This window comes from Dermacentor andersoni, chromosome 3, assembly GCF_023375885.2.
Source record: "Dermacentor andersoni chromosome 3, qqDerAnde1_hic_scaffold, whole genome shotgun sequence".
Taxonomy (NCBI): domain Eukaryota; kingdom Metazoa; phylum Arthropoda; class Arachnida; order Ixodida; family Ixodidae; genus Dermacentor; species Dermacentor andersoni.
In genome coordinates, this window is record NC_092816.1 from 8,625,675 (window position 1) to 8,637,900 (window position 12,226).

Sequence of the window (12,226 nt, forward strand, 5' to 3'; positions counted from 1 at the left end):
TGCAAATGTAATTCTTGCAGATTTAGTATTTGTTCGATTACTTGTACTCTTTTTAATGCAGTGCTTTTTGTTGTAATGGTTTGTTCACAAATCCACAGTAAAGCGTAATTTTGGGGTGAAAAATGTCAGGCAAAGTATTGGCATGTACTTGTAAGTGAAAAAGACAAGTATACTTTACGTAGGTATTTCTGTACACCAACTTGAGCTTTCATTAAGCCTGAAGTCATCCGGCTTAAAAAAAAGCATGTCATAAATGTCCCAAGCACTGTTTATTGGACCTTCTAACGGTATTTCGATGCATCCAGTCTGCCGAGAGAAGACCGCTGGAGTGGGTTGCTTGGGTGAGAGCGAGCAGGGCACCTGAAAAAGTAAAGCCAATAATTTATCTTGACTCATGCAACAGGTTGGCACATAGGCAAATTCGCCTATGTTCCCACAGATAAGAAAGGTTCAGCATTCCGGTCATAGGAGATAATGAATAAATCTTATTGAAAAATATGTGGTTTCATGCAATGCCTATGTTTCAAGGGAACATGGAGTACTGTGGGAGAATAAGCTGTCATAATTAGCAGGCGATTGAAGCAAGTGTTATAGGAACAAGATGGACACATCGTTTGATTAGCAATAATTACTAGTATTGAAGCAACAGAATACAAACATGAAATACCTTTAAAAACAACACCGACAGGTTGAGATAATAAATTATTCAGAAACTAAACCCTTCTGCCAGCAAAATACCGTAGTGTACTGGCTTTGACATTGCGCTGCTCAGGCAGAGGGCGTGGGATTGAATCCCGGCCACAATGGCTGCATTTAGATGGCAGGGAAATGCCAAAACCCCTATGTAAGGTCTATTGGGTACACGTTAAAGGAGACTAGGGATCCCGCCAACTTGAAGTTATAAAAACCGGGGTAAATTTCGAGATAAGCAAACTCACAAAAGTAGAAGGCCCTGGCCATGCGAAGACCATATAAAGCCTTTTAAGGTAGGTGCCAGCAGCCGCAAAATTTCTTGCAAAAGCGAAATATAGCAGAAGCGGTATTTTTCCGTAGATCACTTTTGCAAGGTATTTTACAACTTGACACCCGACATGTTGGGCATCTACGGGCAACAGCAATTCTTGCACAGATCATAGCAAACACTGTTGCACCTAGGTATACATAGACACATAGGTATAGGTACAGTCGCCGACTGATTTTCCGGACTCCGAAAATTCGGACTTGATTACTCGGTCTGCTTCACGGCACCGCCATTCTCCCCATGGACCATAATGTATAACAACTTCCGAAAGTTCGGTCGCCTTGCAACCTCTCGTCTGATTTTTCGGACACTCCTTGAGCCAACTTGATCGAGAGCACCATGCACCGACTCTGACCGTTGCATGGTTCTACTTGCTGAACGACATTTTTGTTTTGAACGGAGCCTCCTTGCTGCCCCACGAAGTGGCGCTACTGCAAATCCCTGCTCATCATCATCGTCTCTGCCTGGTTTGTAGCTACAGCAGTTCCGGTCTCAGCTTAGTATGGCATGTCAAGACAATCCAGCAGCTGATTTGTTTGTTTCTTCGTGCACGACGCTGCGAGTAGGCCAGGTTTTTTGTTTGTGCAACTGATGTCGGCGTGACGATGTTTGATGAAGCAAGATGGGCCAATTCATTCCACTAATATCTAGAATAGCTACCTGTAAGCACCACCTACCTTTCAACAACATTTGCAAAGCAAAAAACCTCATCCTGAAAAGTCTGCACATGACGACATCGGTAGCATCATCAGCGTGGGGCCTCAAGACAATTCGGCAAGCCAAGAAATTACTGACAGCACGAGTGCAAGCATGCCAACAGGAAATCAGTGGCTGAATAATGCACCTTCTACCAACTGGTAGACAGTGCATTTTCGCAAAGCCCTAACTATAGCAGATCATTGTTCAGGAGTTCCCGAATGCACAACTCTATGCCATTTTCACACAGACTCTAGGGAAGCACCTCTGCACAGTTGCAAGAAAAAAAGCTAGATGCCCCAAGAGAAATGAGCCCACTCAAGCCATGGAAGTTGTGTTTACCTTGTCTTCCTACAACTACTCAAAACCTAGGACTGCTGTTTTGCACAAGGGAACAAACGTCAACATTGGTGCCTCGCCCAACACAAGTGGTCTGCGCTGTAGAAGGTGCCATAAGTCAGCCCACAGATGAGGCCCACACCAGTGCTGTCAGTGTGCTGTACAAATTGCAGAAGCACAGCCTACAAGCTTGTCTGCCTTAGTGTGATCGCACCAATGAACGAAAACTAACGAATCAAGTTTGTTTCGTGCCGAGAACAGTTGCCTCATGCTGGCTTGGTTTGTTGTGTAGGCATGTAAATAATGAAAAGGCCTGCATCACTATCTCTGAAAAAAAAATCATGTAACAAAGCACGTACAGTACACAGGTGCAGTGTCTATCACATACCATTTCGTGCAGTAGAGGCTACACCGGATAAACCGGCCAATGTATAGATGACTGGCAGCGTGACCAAGCAAACTTCATGCATGGGTCAGTTAGCAGTGGTAGCGCACTGCTCTCGGCGCACATGCACCTATGTTTGAAAGCTGCTTGATCGTGACAAAATATAAAGACAAAAGCGCTGGAGAGATATCTGAGGCTTTTCTTATATGTATGACGAGGAACCTAGCGCTAGCTCCCCATGCAGAGAATTACTAGACAGTGAGACTGCTTCTTATCATTGTAAAACAAGTGTCACGCTCACCATGTTTCTGTGCGAACAGCATGTATTCAGATCTATTCTCCCCCTTTCACCTTTTGCACAATATCACTGTGCGAGCAATAATACTGAACTGTTAGTAGCACTCTGTCCTGTTGCCTCCTTTCTTTCCTTGTGAATTGTGTGCTAAATAAGGCTTTTTTTGGTGAAAGAGTGCTAGTTTAACGCATAAACTAGCGCCATGGCACTTTGCAATAAAGGACTGTTATAATTCTCTAAAAATTTGTCCATGCAGAACAGTGTCAAAAGAACACCTTAAAGAAAGAACATGAGTGTATCTATCATAAAGACCAATCCTTGTCTTTTTTCCTTAACATAATGTTCAATACCGATATTGAAGTACAAGCTCACCATATTATATCACCTTGTCAATGAAGCAAGGCACAATGGTGCCCAACTGTCGCGGGACCAACTTGGATGTGGAGATCAGCGCAGATCAGCAACATAGCATGGTCTGCTTACACTTCTTCTCCAGGTCCAGCCATACCTACAGCAGCTATAAAACAAGTGAGCTTAGAATCACAAGCGAAACAATATAAAAAGTGACACTGAACAAAGCAACTTTCGTTAAGCATAAATAGGATCGAAATGCTGACATTATGCCCATAAGTAACTTCACTTTGAGCAACAAAGCATCCAATTTAAGAAAGATTATATGTATCAGCTATCTATGTGAGAAAGATTAATCGAACGCCCTCTATTTGCCATACCCCTCCCCTTATGCATGGATGTCTCTCTGACTGAGTGAGCTGATCCCAGGTATAGTGTAATTAAAGGTTGTCACTTGGTGGGCCAATCCCGATACCATTGCATGACTTGTACAATAATTTTAATGTGTTGTAATGCTGGCCATCCTGCAGGCACTGCAACATTATAGCACCCATAAGGCTAATGGTATTACCTGATAAGGTTAATAGGTGTCCCCAGAAGCATAACTCTGCATGTATACTCGGAGGCCATTATTATAAGAGAAGCAATGGCAGAGGTGAAGCTTTATCCTGTGCCATATGCAAAATGGCCGAGCACGCCCAGCTTCTGGTTACATTCTCACTTGTGACCACTGCAACAGGCTGACTGACATGCGTAACCAGCAGTTTGTAGGACCACATTTTCATACCCTGCAATTTGTTTTACATCTGAAGAGATCAGCCTCAAGCTCCATGAAGCGCTGCACTCAAGAAGCATTATAAACTGGCAACATTTAAATGCTATGCTGCATGGTTTGTTGCATGCTTTAGGAATTTACTTATTTATTATACACATAGCTCATAGGCTCCAGTTGGAGTATTGCATGAGGTGGCAAGAAAACAAATTCTGAACAAGGAGAACATTCAACAAAACAAGTCAGACCAAAGAAGAAAAAATAACATACTCTCCTAATGGGACTATGTATCTGGCAGCTAGCTTCTAAAAAAGACAATTAGGAATCTTTTACTACTGGTAGCGCTTTAGGGGATGGAATGTAGAATTCCAAGCTTCATACACTTTTAAGCCACCTTTCGTGGCTTTTTGTTTTGAACTCCTATTCTCTGTACTATTATAGAAATGAATACCCCCTCCAAAATAAAACAAAGAAAAACATGTAATGCACAGTAATGTAACAGAATATTGTAATGCACAACAGTGAATACTTAGAAAAATGTAATTAAGAACATGGAGTCTATGTGGGCACAGATGTTAGAAGTCTACATGAAAGCATAATAATAAAGGTGAGCAAAGCATTTATGCTTTTGTCGGGCAAGCTGCAGCAAGACATACAGGTAAAACATGCCTCACAACACAGTCCCTAAAAATATCTGTCACAATACAGTGAGTAGGTATATCATGCATATCTACAATAGCTCCTAATTATATTTAACTCAGAGGGGGCTACCTATGTAACTTGATCAAACTGAAGGTGGGCCAAATTCTAAATATACGATTCAAGTAGACAGAAAATGGACGTTATGAAAATGCATCTACAGCAAAAGTGTTGTACATTATTGTTGTACATTATGTCATACCTGCCAACCTGTGAACATAATATTTTGTAAAAATGCTGCAGACACTAAATTCTTTGTTGGGGACATAGCACACATTATTTTAAAGCTTGCTCTCAGCACCCCCATTGTTGCATACACACACACATTATTAATAAAGGGAAAATCGCACATCTACCCGCTCGTAGCAATTGCTACAAAAGAAACCCGTACGGATTCCTCGAAAGGAAAGCCTCACAATTGAAAAAAAGAAACCGTCCAGGTCTGGGACTCAAACCCGGGACCACCGCCTTTCCGGGACAGCCGCTTTACCATCTAAGATAACCAGGCGGCTAGCAGATGGCCGGGCCAAGTCGAATTTGTCGACAACATGAAGCAAAGGCAAGGGTCTGACGTAATAGTTCTGCGGAAATGCGCAAGGTGTAGAGAAGTAATTAATAAAGGAGAAAAAAATATTATGTCAAACCCTTGCTTTTGCTTCACGTTGTCAAGTAATTCGACTTCGCCCTGCCATGTGCTAGCCAGCTGGTTATCTCAGATGGTAGAGTGGCTGCCTCGGAAAGGCGGTAGTCCCGGGTTCGAGTCCCGGACCAGGACGAATTTTTCTTCAACTGTGCGGCTTTCCTTTTGAGGAACACATACAGGTTTCCTTTGTTGCAAATGGTACGAGCGGGTGGATGTCTGATTTTCCCTTTATTAATTACTTCTCTCCACCTCGTGTGTTTGCGCAGAACTATTACGTCACACACACATTATCAACCATTATTTAACTTGTCGTGCAGCACGAAAAGCAGCAGCGAACTTGAAACCAGTAACTGACAACATTTTTTTTTAGATTACAGAGCTTTACGCTGCTTCAGGAATTTATCTGACTAAACTTCCTAAAAGCACGTGCCCCTCTGATGTTCTCGTTAGAGATATTGCATCGCTAATAATAAAGCAGTACAAGTACCATTATAATTAATTTTTTACATGCATTTTAACAATGTCACACCGTCAATCTCTCAACAGCTTTAAAACATCTTAACCAACACAACTTCATTGTCTTTCTAAAATGACATTAATAAAATTGTAAAATGAGCCCACATTTGTAAACCCACGAAAAATTCAGGAGTTTCCAAACATGGATGATACCAACAAAATCTGCAGCTCTTGTAAGTGGCAGCAACTGCTTTGCACACACCTTGTCACAGCATGCACATCAGGTACTTTTCCGTGCTGTTGAGGCTGCAGAAGTGCCGCAGGTGCATATGTGGAGGTGCCTCTGGTTCACAAAATCTTGCCATCCCTAAACAATAATAAATACTTATTTATTGTAATCCCTGCTGAAACTGCAAACTTGTGATATAAAAAGATCACGTCATATTTTGAAAAAAGTCTCATACAACCAGTTACATGAAGGTAGCAACTGGTTGTGCAAATATCTGATTGTAACATCACAGGCGGTTAAATAACACGTAAATCGAACTGTAGAGAACATGAATCTACTATGAAAAGGTTCACACAAACGTACAGCTGTATAACGTGAAATGTGAATTGTACTATCAAAAAATTCCTTAGGACATGAAAAGCGTTCCAAAACCTAACTTGTCTATGCGGCGCAACAAAGCACTGCTCCCAAAGGACGATGCGCTTAAAATTACAACAGACCACCTCATTTCTGGAGAGACAATACAGAAAAGAGAAAGATTTTTCGATTAAAAAGAAACATTGCTTATGTAATTTCGGCTTCTCTGCTAGATCGGAATCCTTTACAAGTACACGAAAACACACAGGACACTAATACACGTCATCTGACGACACACTATAAACAGAAGAATTTCCATACAAGCTAAAAATCTGGCCATGCGTCGACGAAGAAATCGGGTGCTATCTCGCGCAGCTGTTAGCTGTGACGACGACAAATCGACGTACTACTTCTAGAAATGACTATACCATTTCTTAATGAAAAATTATGTACACAAACAGTAACTTTCTTTGCTTGAATTTTTGTGCCCATTTAGATCAAAGAACCACCCGCGCTAGCGTGCTTCATAGGTGAAAGTAAATAAACCACAGATAGAGCTGTTGGTAACATGAATACGTTATAGGGCAATTTCCATGGAACTTTTTGCTAAATGTGCACTGCGACATGAAGAACAACCATTTGAAAAGCACATTTATAATTCTTCCTGCTTTACAAATCCGGATCCGGTTGTTGTACGGATCTTGCGATACGTACAACAACGCACACTTCACGAACCATAGACAGGAAGAATGCGCGCAAGCGCCGGACTTACCTTTCTAGGCGTACTCGGAAAACGCTCCTTTTAGCGTCACAGGTGCCGCGGCATCGACTGCACCAACGGTCCTTCCGGCGCACACACTGTTGAATTGCGGATCAACTACAGGACGTAAGAGCACAACTTTCACCAAATTCTTCCGTACAGCGCGATACGATGCGACAGTGCCAGAGGAGGAGATCCTGTTCATGAGCCCGGAACAAAGGAAGCGCGAAGGGTCATATCTTCGACATCGGCGCACCACACGAAGGATACTGCGGGCTACATTACGCGGTCCCAGGGGTTTTGTGATTCTCAATGCATACAAAATGCACCACAATTTCTCTCGGCACAGCGTACACACGATTAAACAACTACATCGGACGGCGTCAATGCAGCAAGCACTCACATGTGGCGACAACTGAGGACGGCAAAATAATATCACCTGTAACTTTACCGGCGCTACCTGTGCTGCCATCTGTAGGCCGCCACCGAAAGCGACCGTGCTTTCGGTGATCTCATGGATGGTGACAGCGTTGTAATTCGATGTTATGCGAGTCGTACAGCGTCTTGTACGACGTGTTTCAGCAACGTTGCTTTTAATAGAGAGGACAGCAATCTGCGTATACGCCGTATAGACGTCTCACCCACTTGAAAAACACAACAGCAAATTTTCAGTCTGTCGTATTTTGGAACGTTGTGACTGTCGTTCTGTTCTCTGTAGTGTGACGCCCTGTAGTCGAAAATTCTGTAGTTCCTGATCAATATTTGATTAAAAATTGACAGAGGTCATTTTAAGGTTATGTAAAATTATTAATACGAAATAAAATAAAAAAATAAAAGTAGAAAAAAAAATGCTGTTTGCCTAGGATTCGAACTTTGGACCTGACGGTTCCGAGACAAGCATCTTACCACTGCACCACGCCGAACATCACTGCTGGCGTATGTTGAAGCTATGTCAAGAGTGTAAATTGCTGTCTGGGTTGCTGTTTACATTTGCATTTTAAAAGCCACGATGCGCTTTCACTTCACCGCGTCAACTGCCGCATCTCTAGATGAGCAAAAGTGTTGTTACCATCGACAGGTACATCGTGGAGTGCTAGACCATCGATTTTGCTGTAACGATATCCATATTTCATACGAAATTCAGAAACAGACAACGGTGACCGGGGACACTGAGGGTTGTTACTGCTATTTTCGACAGTTGTCTCTTGCTCTTTACACTTTTGAGCTCGCATATAATTCGTGTGTTCAATACAATATAGCTACATAAACACTCGTGGGTGAGTCTTCATCTCGACAGAATACTGGCTTCTCACGGCAGCGCTGTACCAGATTAATGAGACCCGAGCGAGACAGCTTTTCACGCAACTTTGTGGAACAATCCAAAACTTCTTTCCCGCTTCGCATATGCTTGTGCAATATTTCTGGGAAATTAACTAATGTGTCAGTGTAACCGCACATGTAAGTCCACAGGCCTGTGTGCCCCATCTTACCAAATAAAACAAAGCGGATACGCAGCCATTCCCGCAGATGGTATGATTTTGATCAGCGGCCGATTTTGAGGAGGCCGGTAGGGCGTTGCTGGTGCCGCGTCGTCACGGCACAATTATAACAATTGGCAACGTCGACTTTAATGCCGGTGTCGGTGCTATCAGTACTGCCGGCTCCAAAGAAGCACGATTGAATACCGCGCAAGAAAAAAAGTACAGTGTACACCACCGATGCGAAGCTGACATTTTAAAGGGCCGCGACGGAAAGTGCTTCTGTTGCGACTTCAGAACTCTTGGCCGTCGCGACCGAATGTTTCTGTTGCGACGTCAGAATCGCTGTCGTAACGTCAGAAATGTCTGTCGCAACTTCAGAAACGTTAGGAACTTCTGTCGTACAACAGAAATCGCTGTAGTTGCAGCAGGAATTCCTGTGTCTTTTTCAACTGGGCAGGACCGGGAATCGGTTTGAAATTCGCAGCTAGCATATCGCAGTTTGGTCTGTGAATGTTCCGAGGTGGTCACGCAATTTCTGTAGAGCTTGATAATGGCCCCAATTTAGCACTAGGGGCTAAATTGTCAGGATGTCGAACAATAAAAAGTTCCTCCCCAGTTCTATTCAAGCATTAAACTCGTATGCATGATACCATCCAGTATGGTTGCCACAAAGCTCCAGAATAAAGCAGCTTTTGTGCCAAACAGGCGACCCTATATGGTGCCACTGTGTCCAGTATAAGCCAGTTTAGTTGCAAACAGGGCCCCTGTTAAGACCCATTTCTGCTTGAACTGGTGGTGCCTATACCTGCTTGCATGCCAAACGGGACCCCGCTCAGCCCTGTTCATGTGTGAACTGGTCCAGTTTATACCTGTTTGCATGCCAAACGGGACCCCGTTCAGACCTGTTCGTGTGTAAACTGGTCCAGTTTATACCTGTTTGCATGCCAAACGGGACCCCGTTCAAACCTGTTCGTGTGTAAACTGGTCCTGTTTATACCTGTTTGTTGCTAAACAGGTCCCTGTTAAAACCAGTTTAAACCTGTATAACCCAGTTTGAATTTAAATAGGATTTTCCAATAGGGCAACCACAGCACCGGACAAACACTGGATGTTTGTGGAACCATCAGTATAAATGTGTTCACTATCCGCGTACTTCTTGTGCAGAAGAAGCAGAGACAGTTGTTTCAGCACAGGCGACGACAGTTCAGACTTTTTCCCGATTCCTAGTACACTGAGATGGACTGTGGGGCTGATAAGACACCAAGGGGATATCGATGGTTTAGATGGGGCGGTGAAGCCCGAGGGAAGTTTGTCGTTGTACTTGGCGATATTTTTAGAGAATGATGCTTGGTGCCTGTCTGAAGGTAGTGTTGCAAGGTGGTGATAGGGGGCATGTGCAAAATGTCTGATGTGCATTCTCAGGGCTTCCACCGTAATGTGAGTTCGCATTGGATGGTCCCGAGCAATCGCAAGAGTTGCCTCTGTTGATGTGCATCTGGGCAAACCAAGGCAGACTCTGAGTGCTTGAGCTTGTGCTGCTTGCAGAACACGAATATTTGTCTTGCAGGTGTTGTTCAGTACAGGTAGACTATATCTTAAAAAATCCAGAAAGAGAAATCTGTAGAGTTTAAGTATTGCGTCTACTGACATCCCCCACGTCTTTCCTGTCAAGTATTTAAACAACTGGGAAGTTGCTGTCAGGCGCCGTTTCATGTAGGCCACGTGCGGGCTCCAACAGAGGTCTGGGTCAATAACTACGCCAAGAAATCTGTGGGTTCGGTATTAGGAAATGGTCCGCCCACTGATTGAGATGGCATAAGGCGTCATCGGTTTGCGAGTAAATGCCACTAGTGCGCATTTTTCTGGTGATGTACTGAGACCCTGTTTACACCAGTAGTTCGCTGTCAAAGTGGCCGCTCTTTGAAGCCGCGCACGTATCTGAGGACGTGTGACTGCCGTAGTCCAGATACAGATGTCGTCAGCGCATCTTGAAATTTTGATGGTAGTTGGCAAGTATTCAGCTAGTCCAACGAGAGCGAGGTTGACTAGCGTGGGGCTGAGAGCACCGCCTTGAGGAACGCCCCTGCTGGTATAGCGTCGCGTAGTTGGGCCAACGTCAGTTAACACATAGAATGATCTTGCAGATAGGTAACTTGCAATCCACAAAAAGACTCGACCACCTAGGCCAACCGTCGCAAGAGCGTCGAGAATGGCCTCATGTAATACGTTATCGTAAGACCATTTCACATCTAAGAATAAAGCTGCAGATTTCGTGCTGGACATATGAAACGAGATCAACTACATTGTCGATGGAAGAGCGGTCACCTCGGAAACCAGCCATGGAAATTGGATAAATCTTGTAGTATTCAAGGTACCATTCCAGGCGGCCAAGGATAATCCTTTCCATTATCTTTCCTACACAGCTGGCCAGCGCTATTGGGCGGTAAGAGGTGAGCTCTAGTGGGGATTTGCCCTGCTTTAAGAGAGGCACCAGGCGGCTTACTTTCCCCCGTTCCGTCGATAGACGTTCGAGGTGTGTCGCAAAAGTCGGAGAAAAAACGATCACGTCGTCCAGGTAACAGAGGCAGATGGACCACTTGAAACCATGTAGGAGGGCGTGCATCATTCGTTCAAATGTGGCCGGGGCATTACATAAACCGAAAGGCATCACTTTGAACTGATGCAGGCCATTGGGAGTAATAAATGGTCTCTTTTCGAGGTCCATGTCGTCGACGGCAATTTGCCAGTAGCCGGAGCGAAGGTTGATGGACGAAAAATATTGTGCTCCATGCAGGCAATCCAGGGCATCATCAATTGCGTGGTAGCGGATAGACGTCCCTCTTGGTTACCTTGTTGAGGTGTCGATAATCCACGCAAAATCGCCAACTGTTGTCCTTCTTTTTAACTAGCACAATAGGGGATGCCCATGGGCTGCAAGAAGGTTCGATGATGTCTCGAGAAAGCATCTTGTCAACTTCATGTTGGATGATTTGTCGCTCAGTAGGTGAGACGCGGTAGGGTCGCCGATGGATCGGGCTCGCATCACCGGTGTTTATTCGATGTTTTACGACATATGTTTATCCTAGAGGGCGCTCTCCAAGGTCGAATAGGTCTCAGTATGAGGCAAGGAGGCAATGTAGTTTATTAGCACGCTGGGGCGGAAGGTCGGGAGCAATAATTTTTGTTAGGGCATTCAAGTCTGAAGGGACAGGGGGCGAAGCAAGAGTTGAACACGAGGAGCTGTTACAAGTTAAAGCCGAAATGTTGTAGTCTCTGGCCGGCGTTATTTGCGCCAGAGGTATTCCGCGCGGGAGTACTTGTGTACAAAGTCCAAAGTTCTTAAGTGGAAGGCAGGACGTGTTGTCCGAAATGGTAATGGCGGTGTGAGGAAAAGCGACGTTATGCGAGAGCAGGACATCCGGATTAGGGGATACGATGTAGTCACCGTCTGGTATAAGTGGAACGGGGGAGACAACTATGTAGGTAACGGAACGGTGCGGGAGGAGAATATGCTCTGTAGAACATAGCCGTATCGGAGCACTATCGGGAGGGTCAATAGCAGCAGGTAGAGCGAGTTGCACAACACCAGCAGAACAGTCTATCAAAGCAGAATGTGTAGACAGAAAGTCAAGGCCCAGAATGAGGTCGTGAGAGCAGTGCTCTAGAACATAAATAAAACAGAAGTATGATGTCCGGCGACACTCACGCGAGCCGGACACATGCCAATGGCGGCTGGTGTTCC

General features: G+C 44.4%; 1 long non-coding RNA gene across 1 annotated transcript; it reads right to left on the minus strand.

The window, feature by feature from the left end:
* Nucleotides 1–250: 250 nt before the first annotated feature.
* LOC126520596 (uncharacterized) lies at nt 251–8,126 on the minus strand. The gene is made up of 4 exons (XR_007597071.3): nt 7,016–8,126; nt 5,920–6,024; nt 3,109–3,253; nt 251–360 (listed from the first exon to the last, which is right to left on the minus strand). It is a non-coding gene; the product is annotated as an uncharacterized lncRNA (long non-coding RNA).
* Between the last annotated feature and the right edge of the window lie 4,100 nt (nt 8,127–12,226).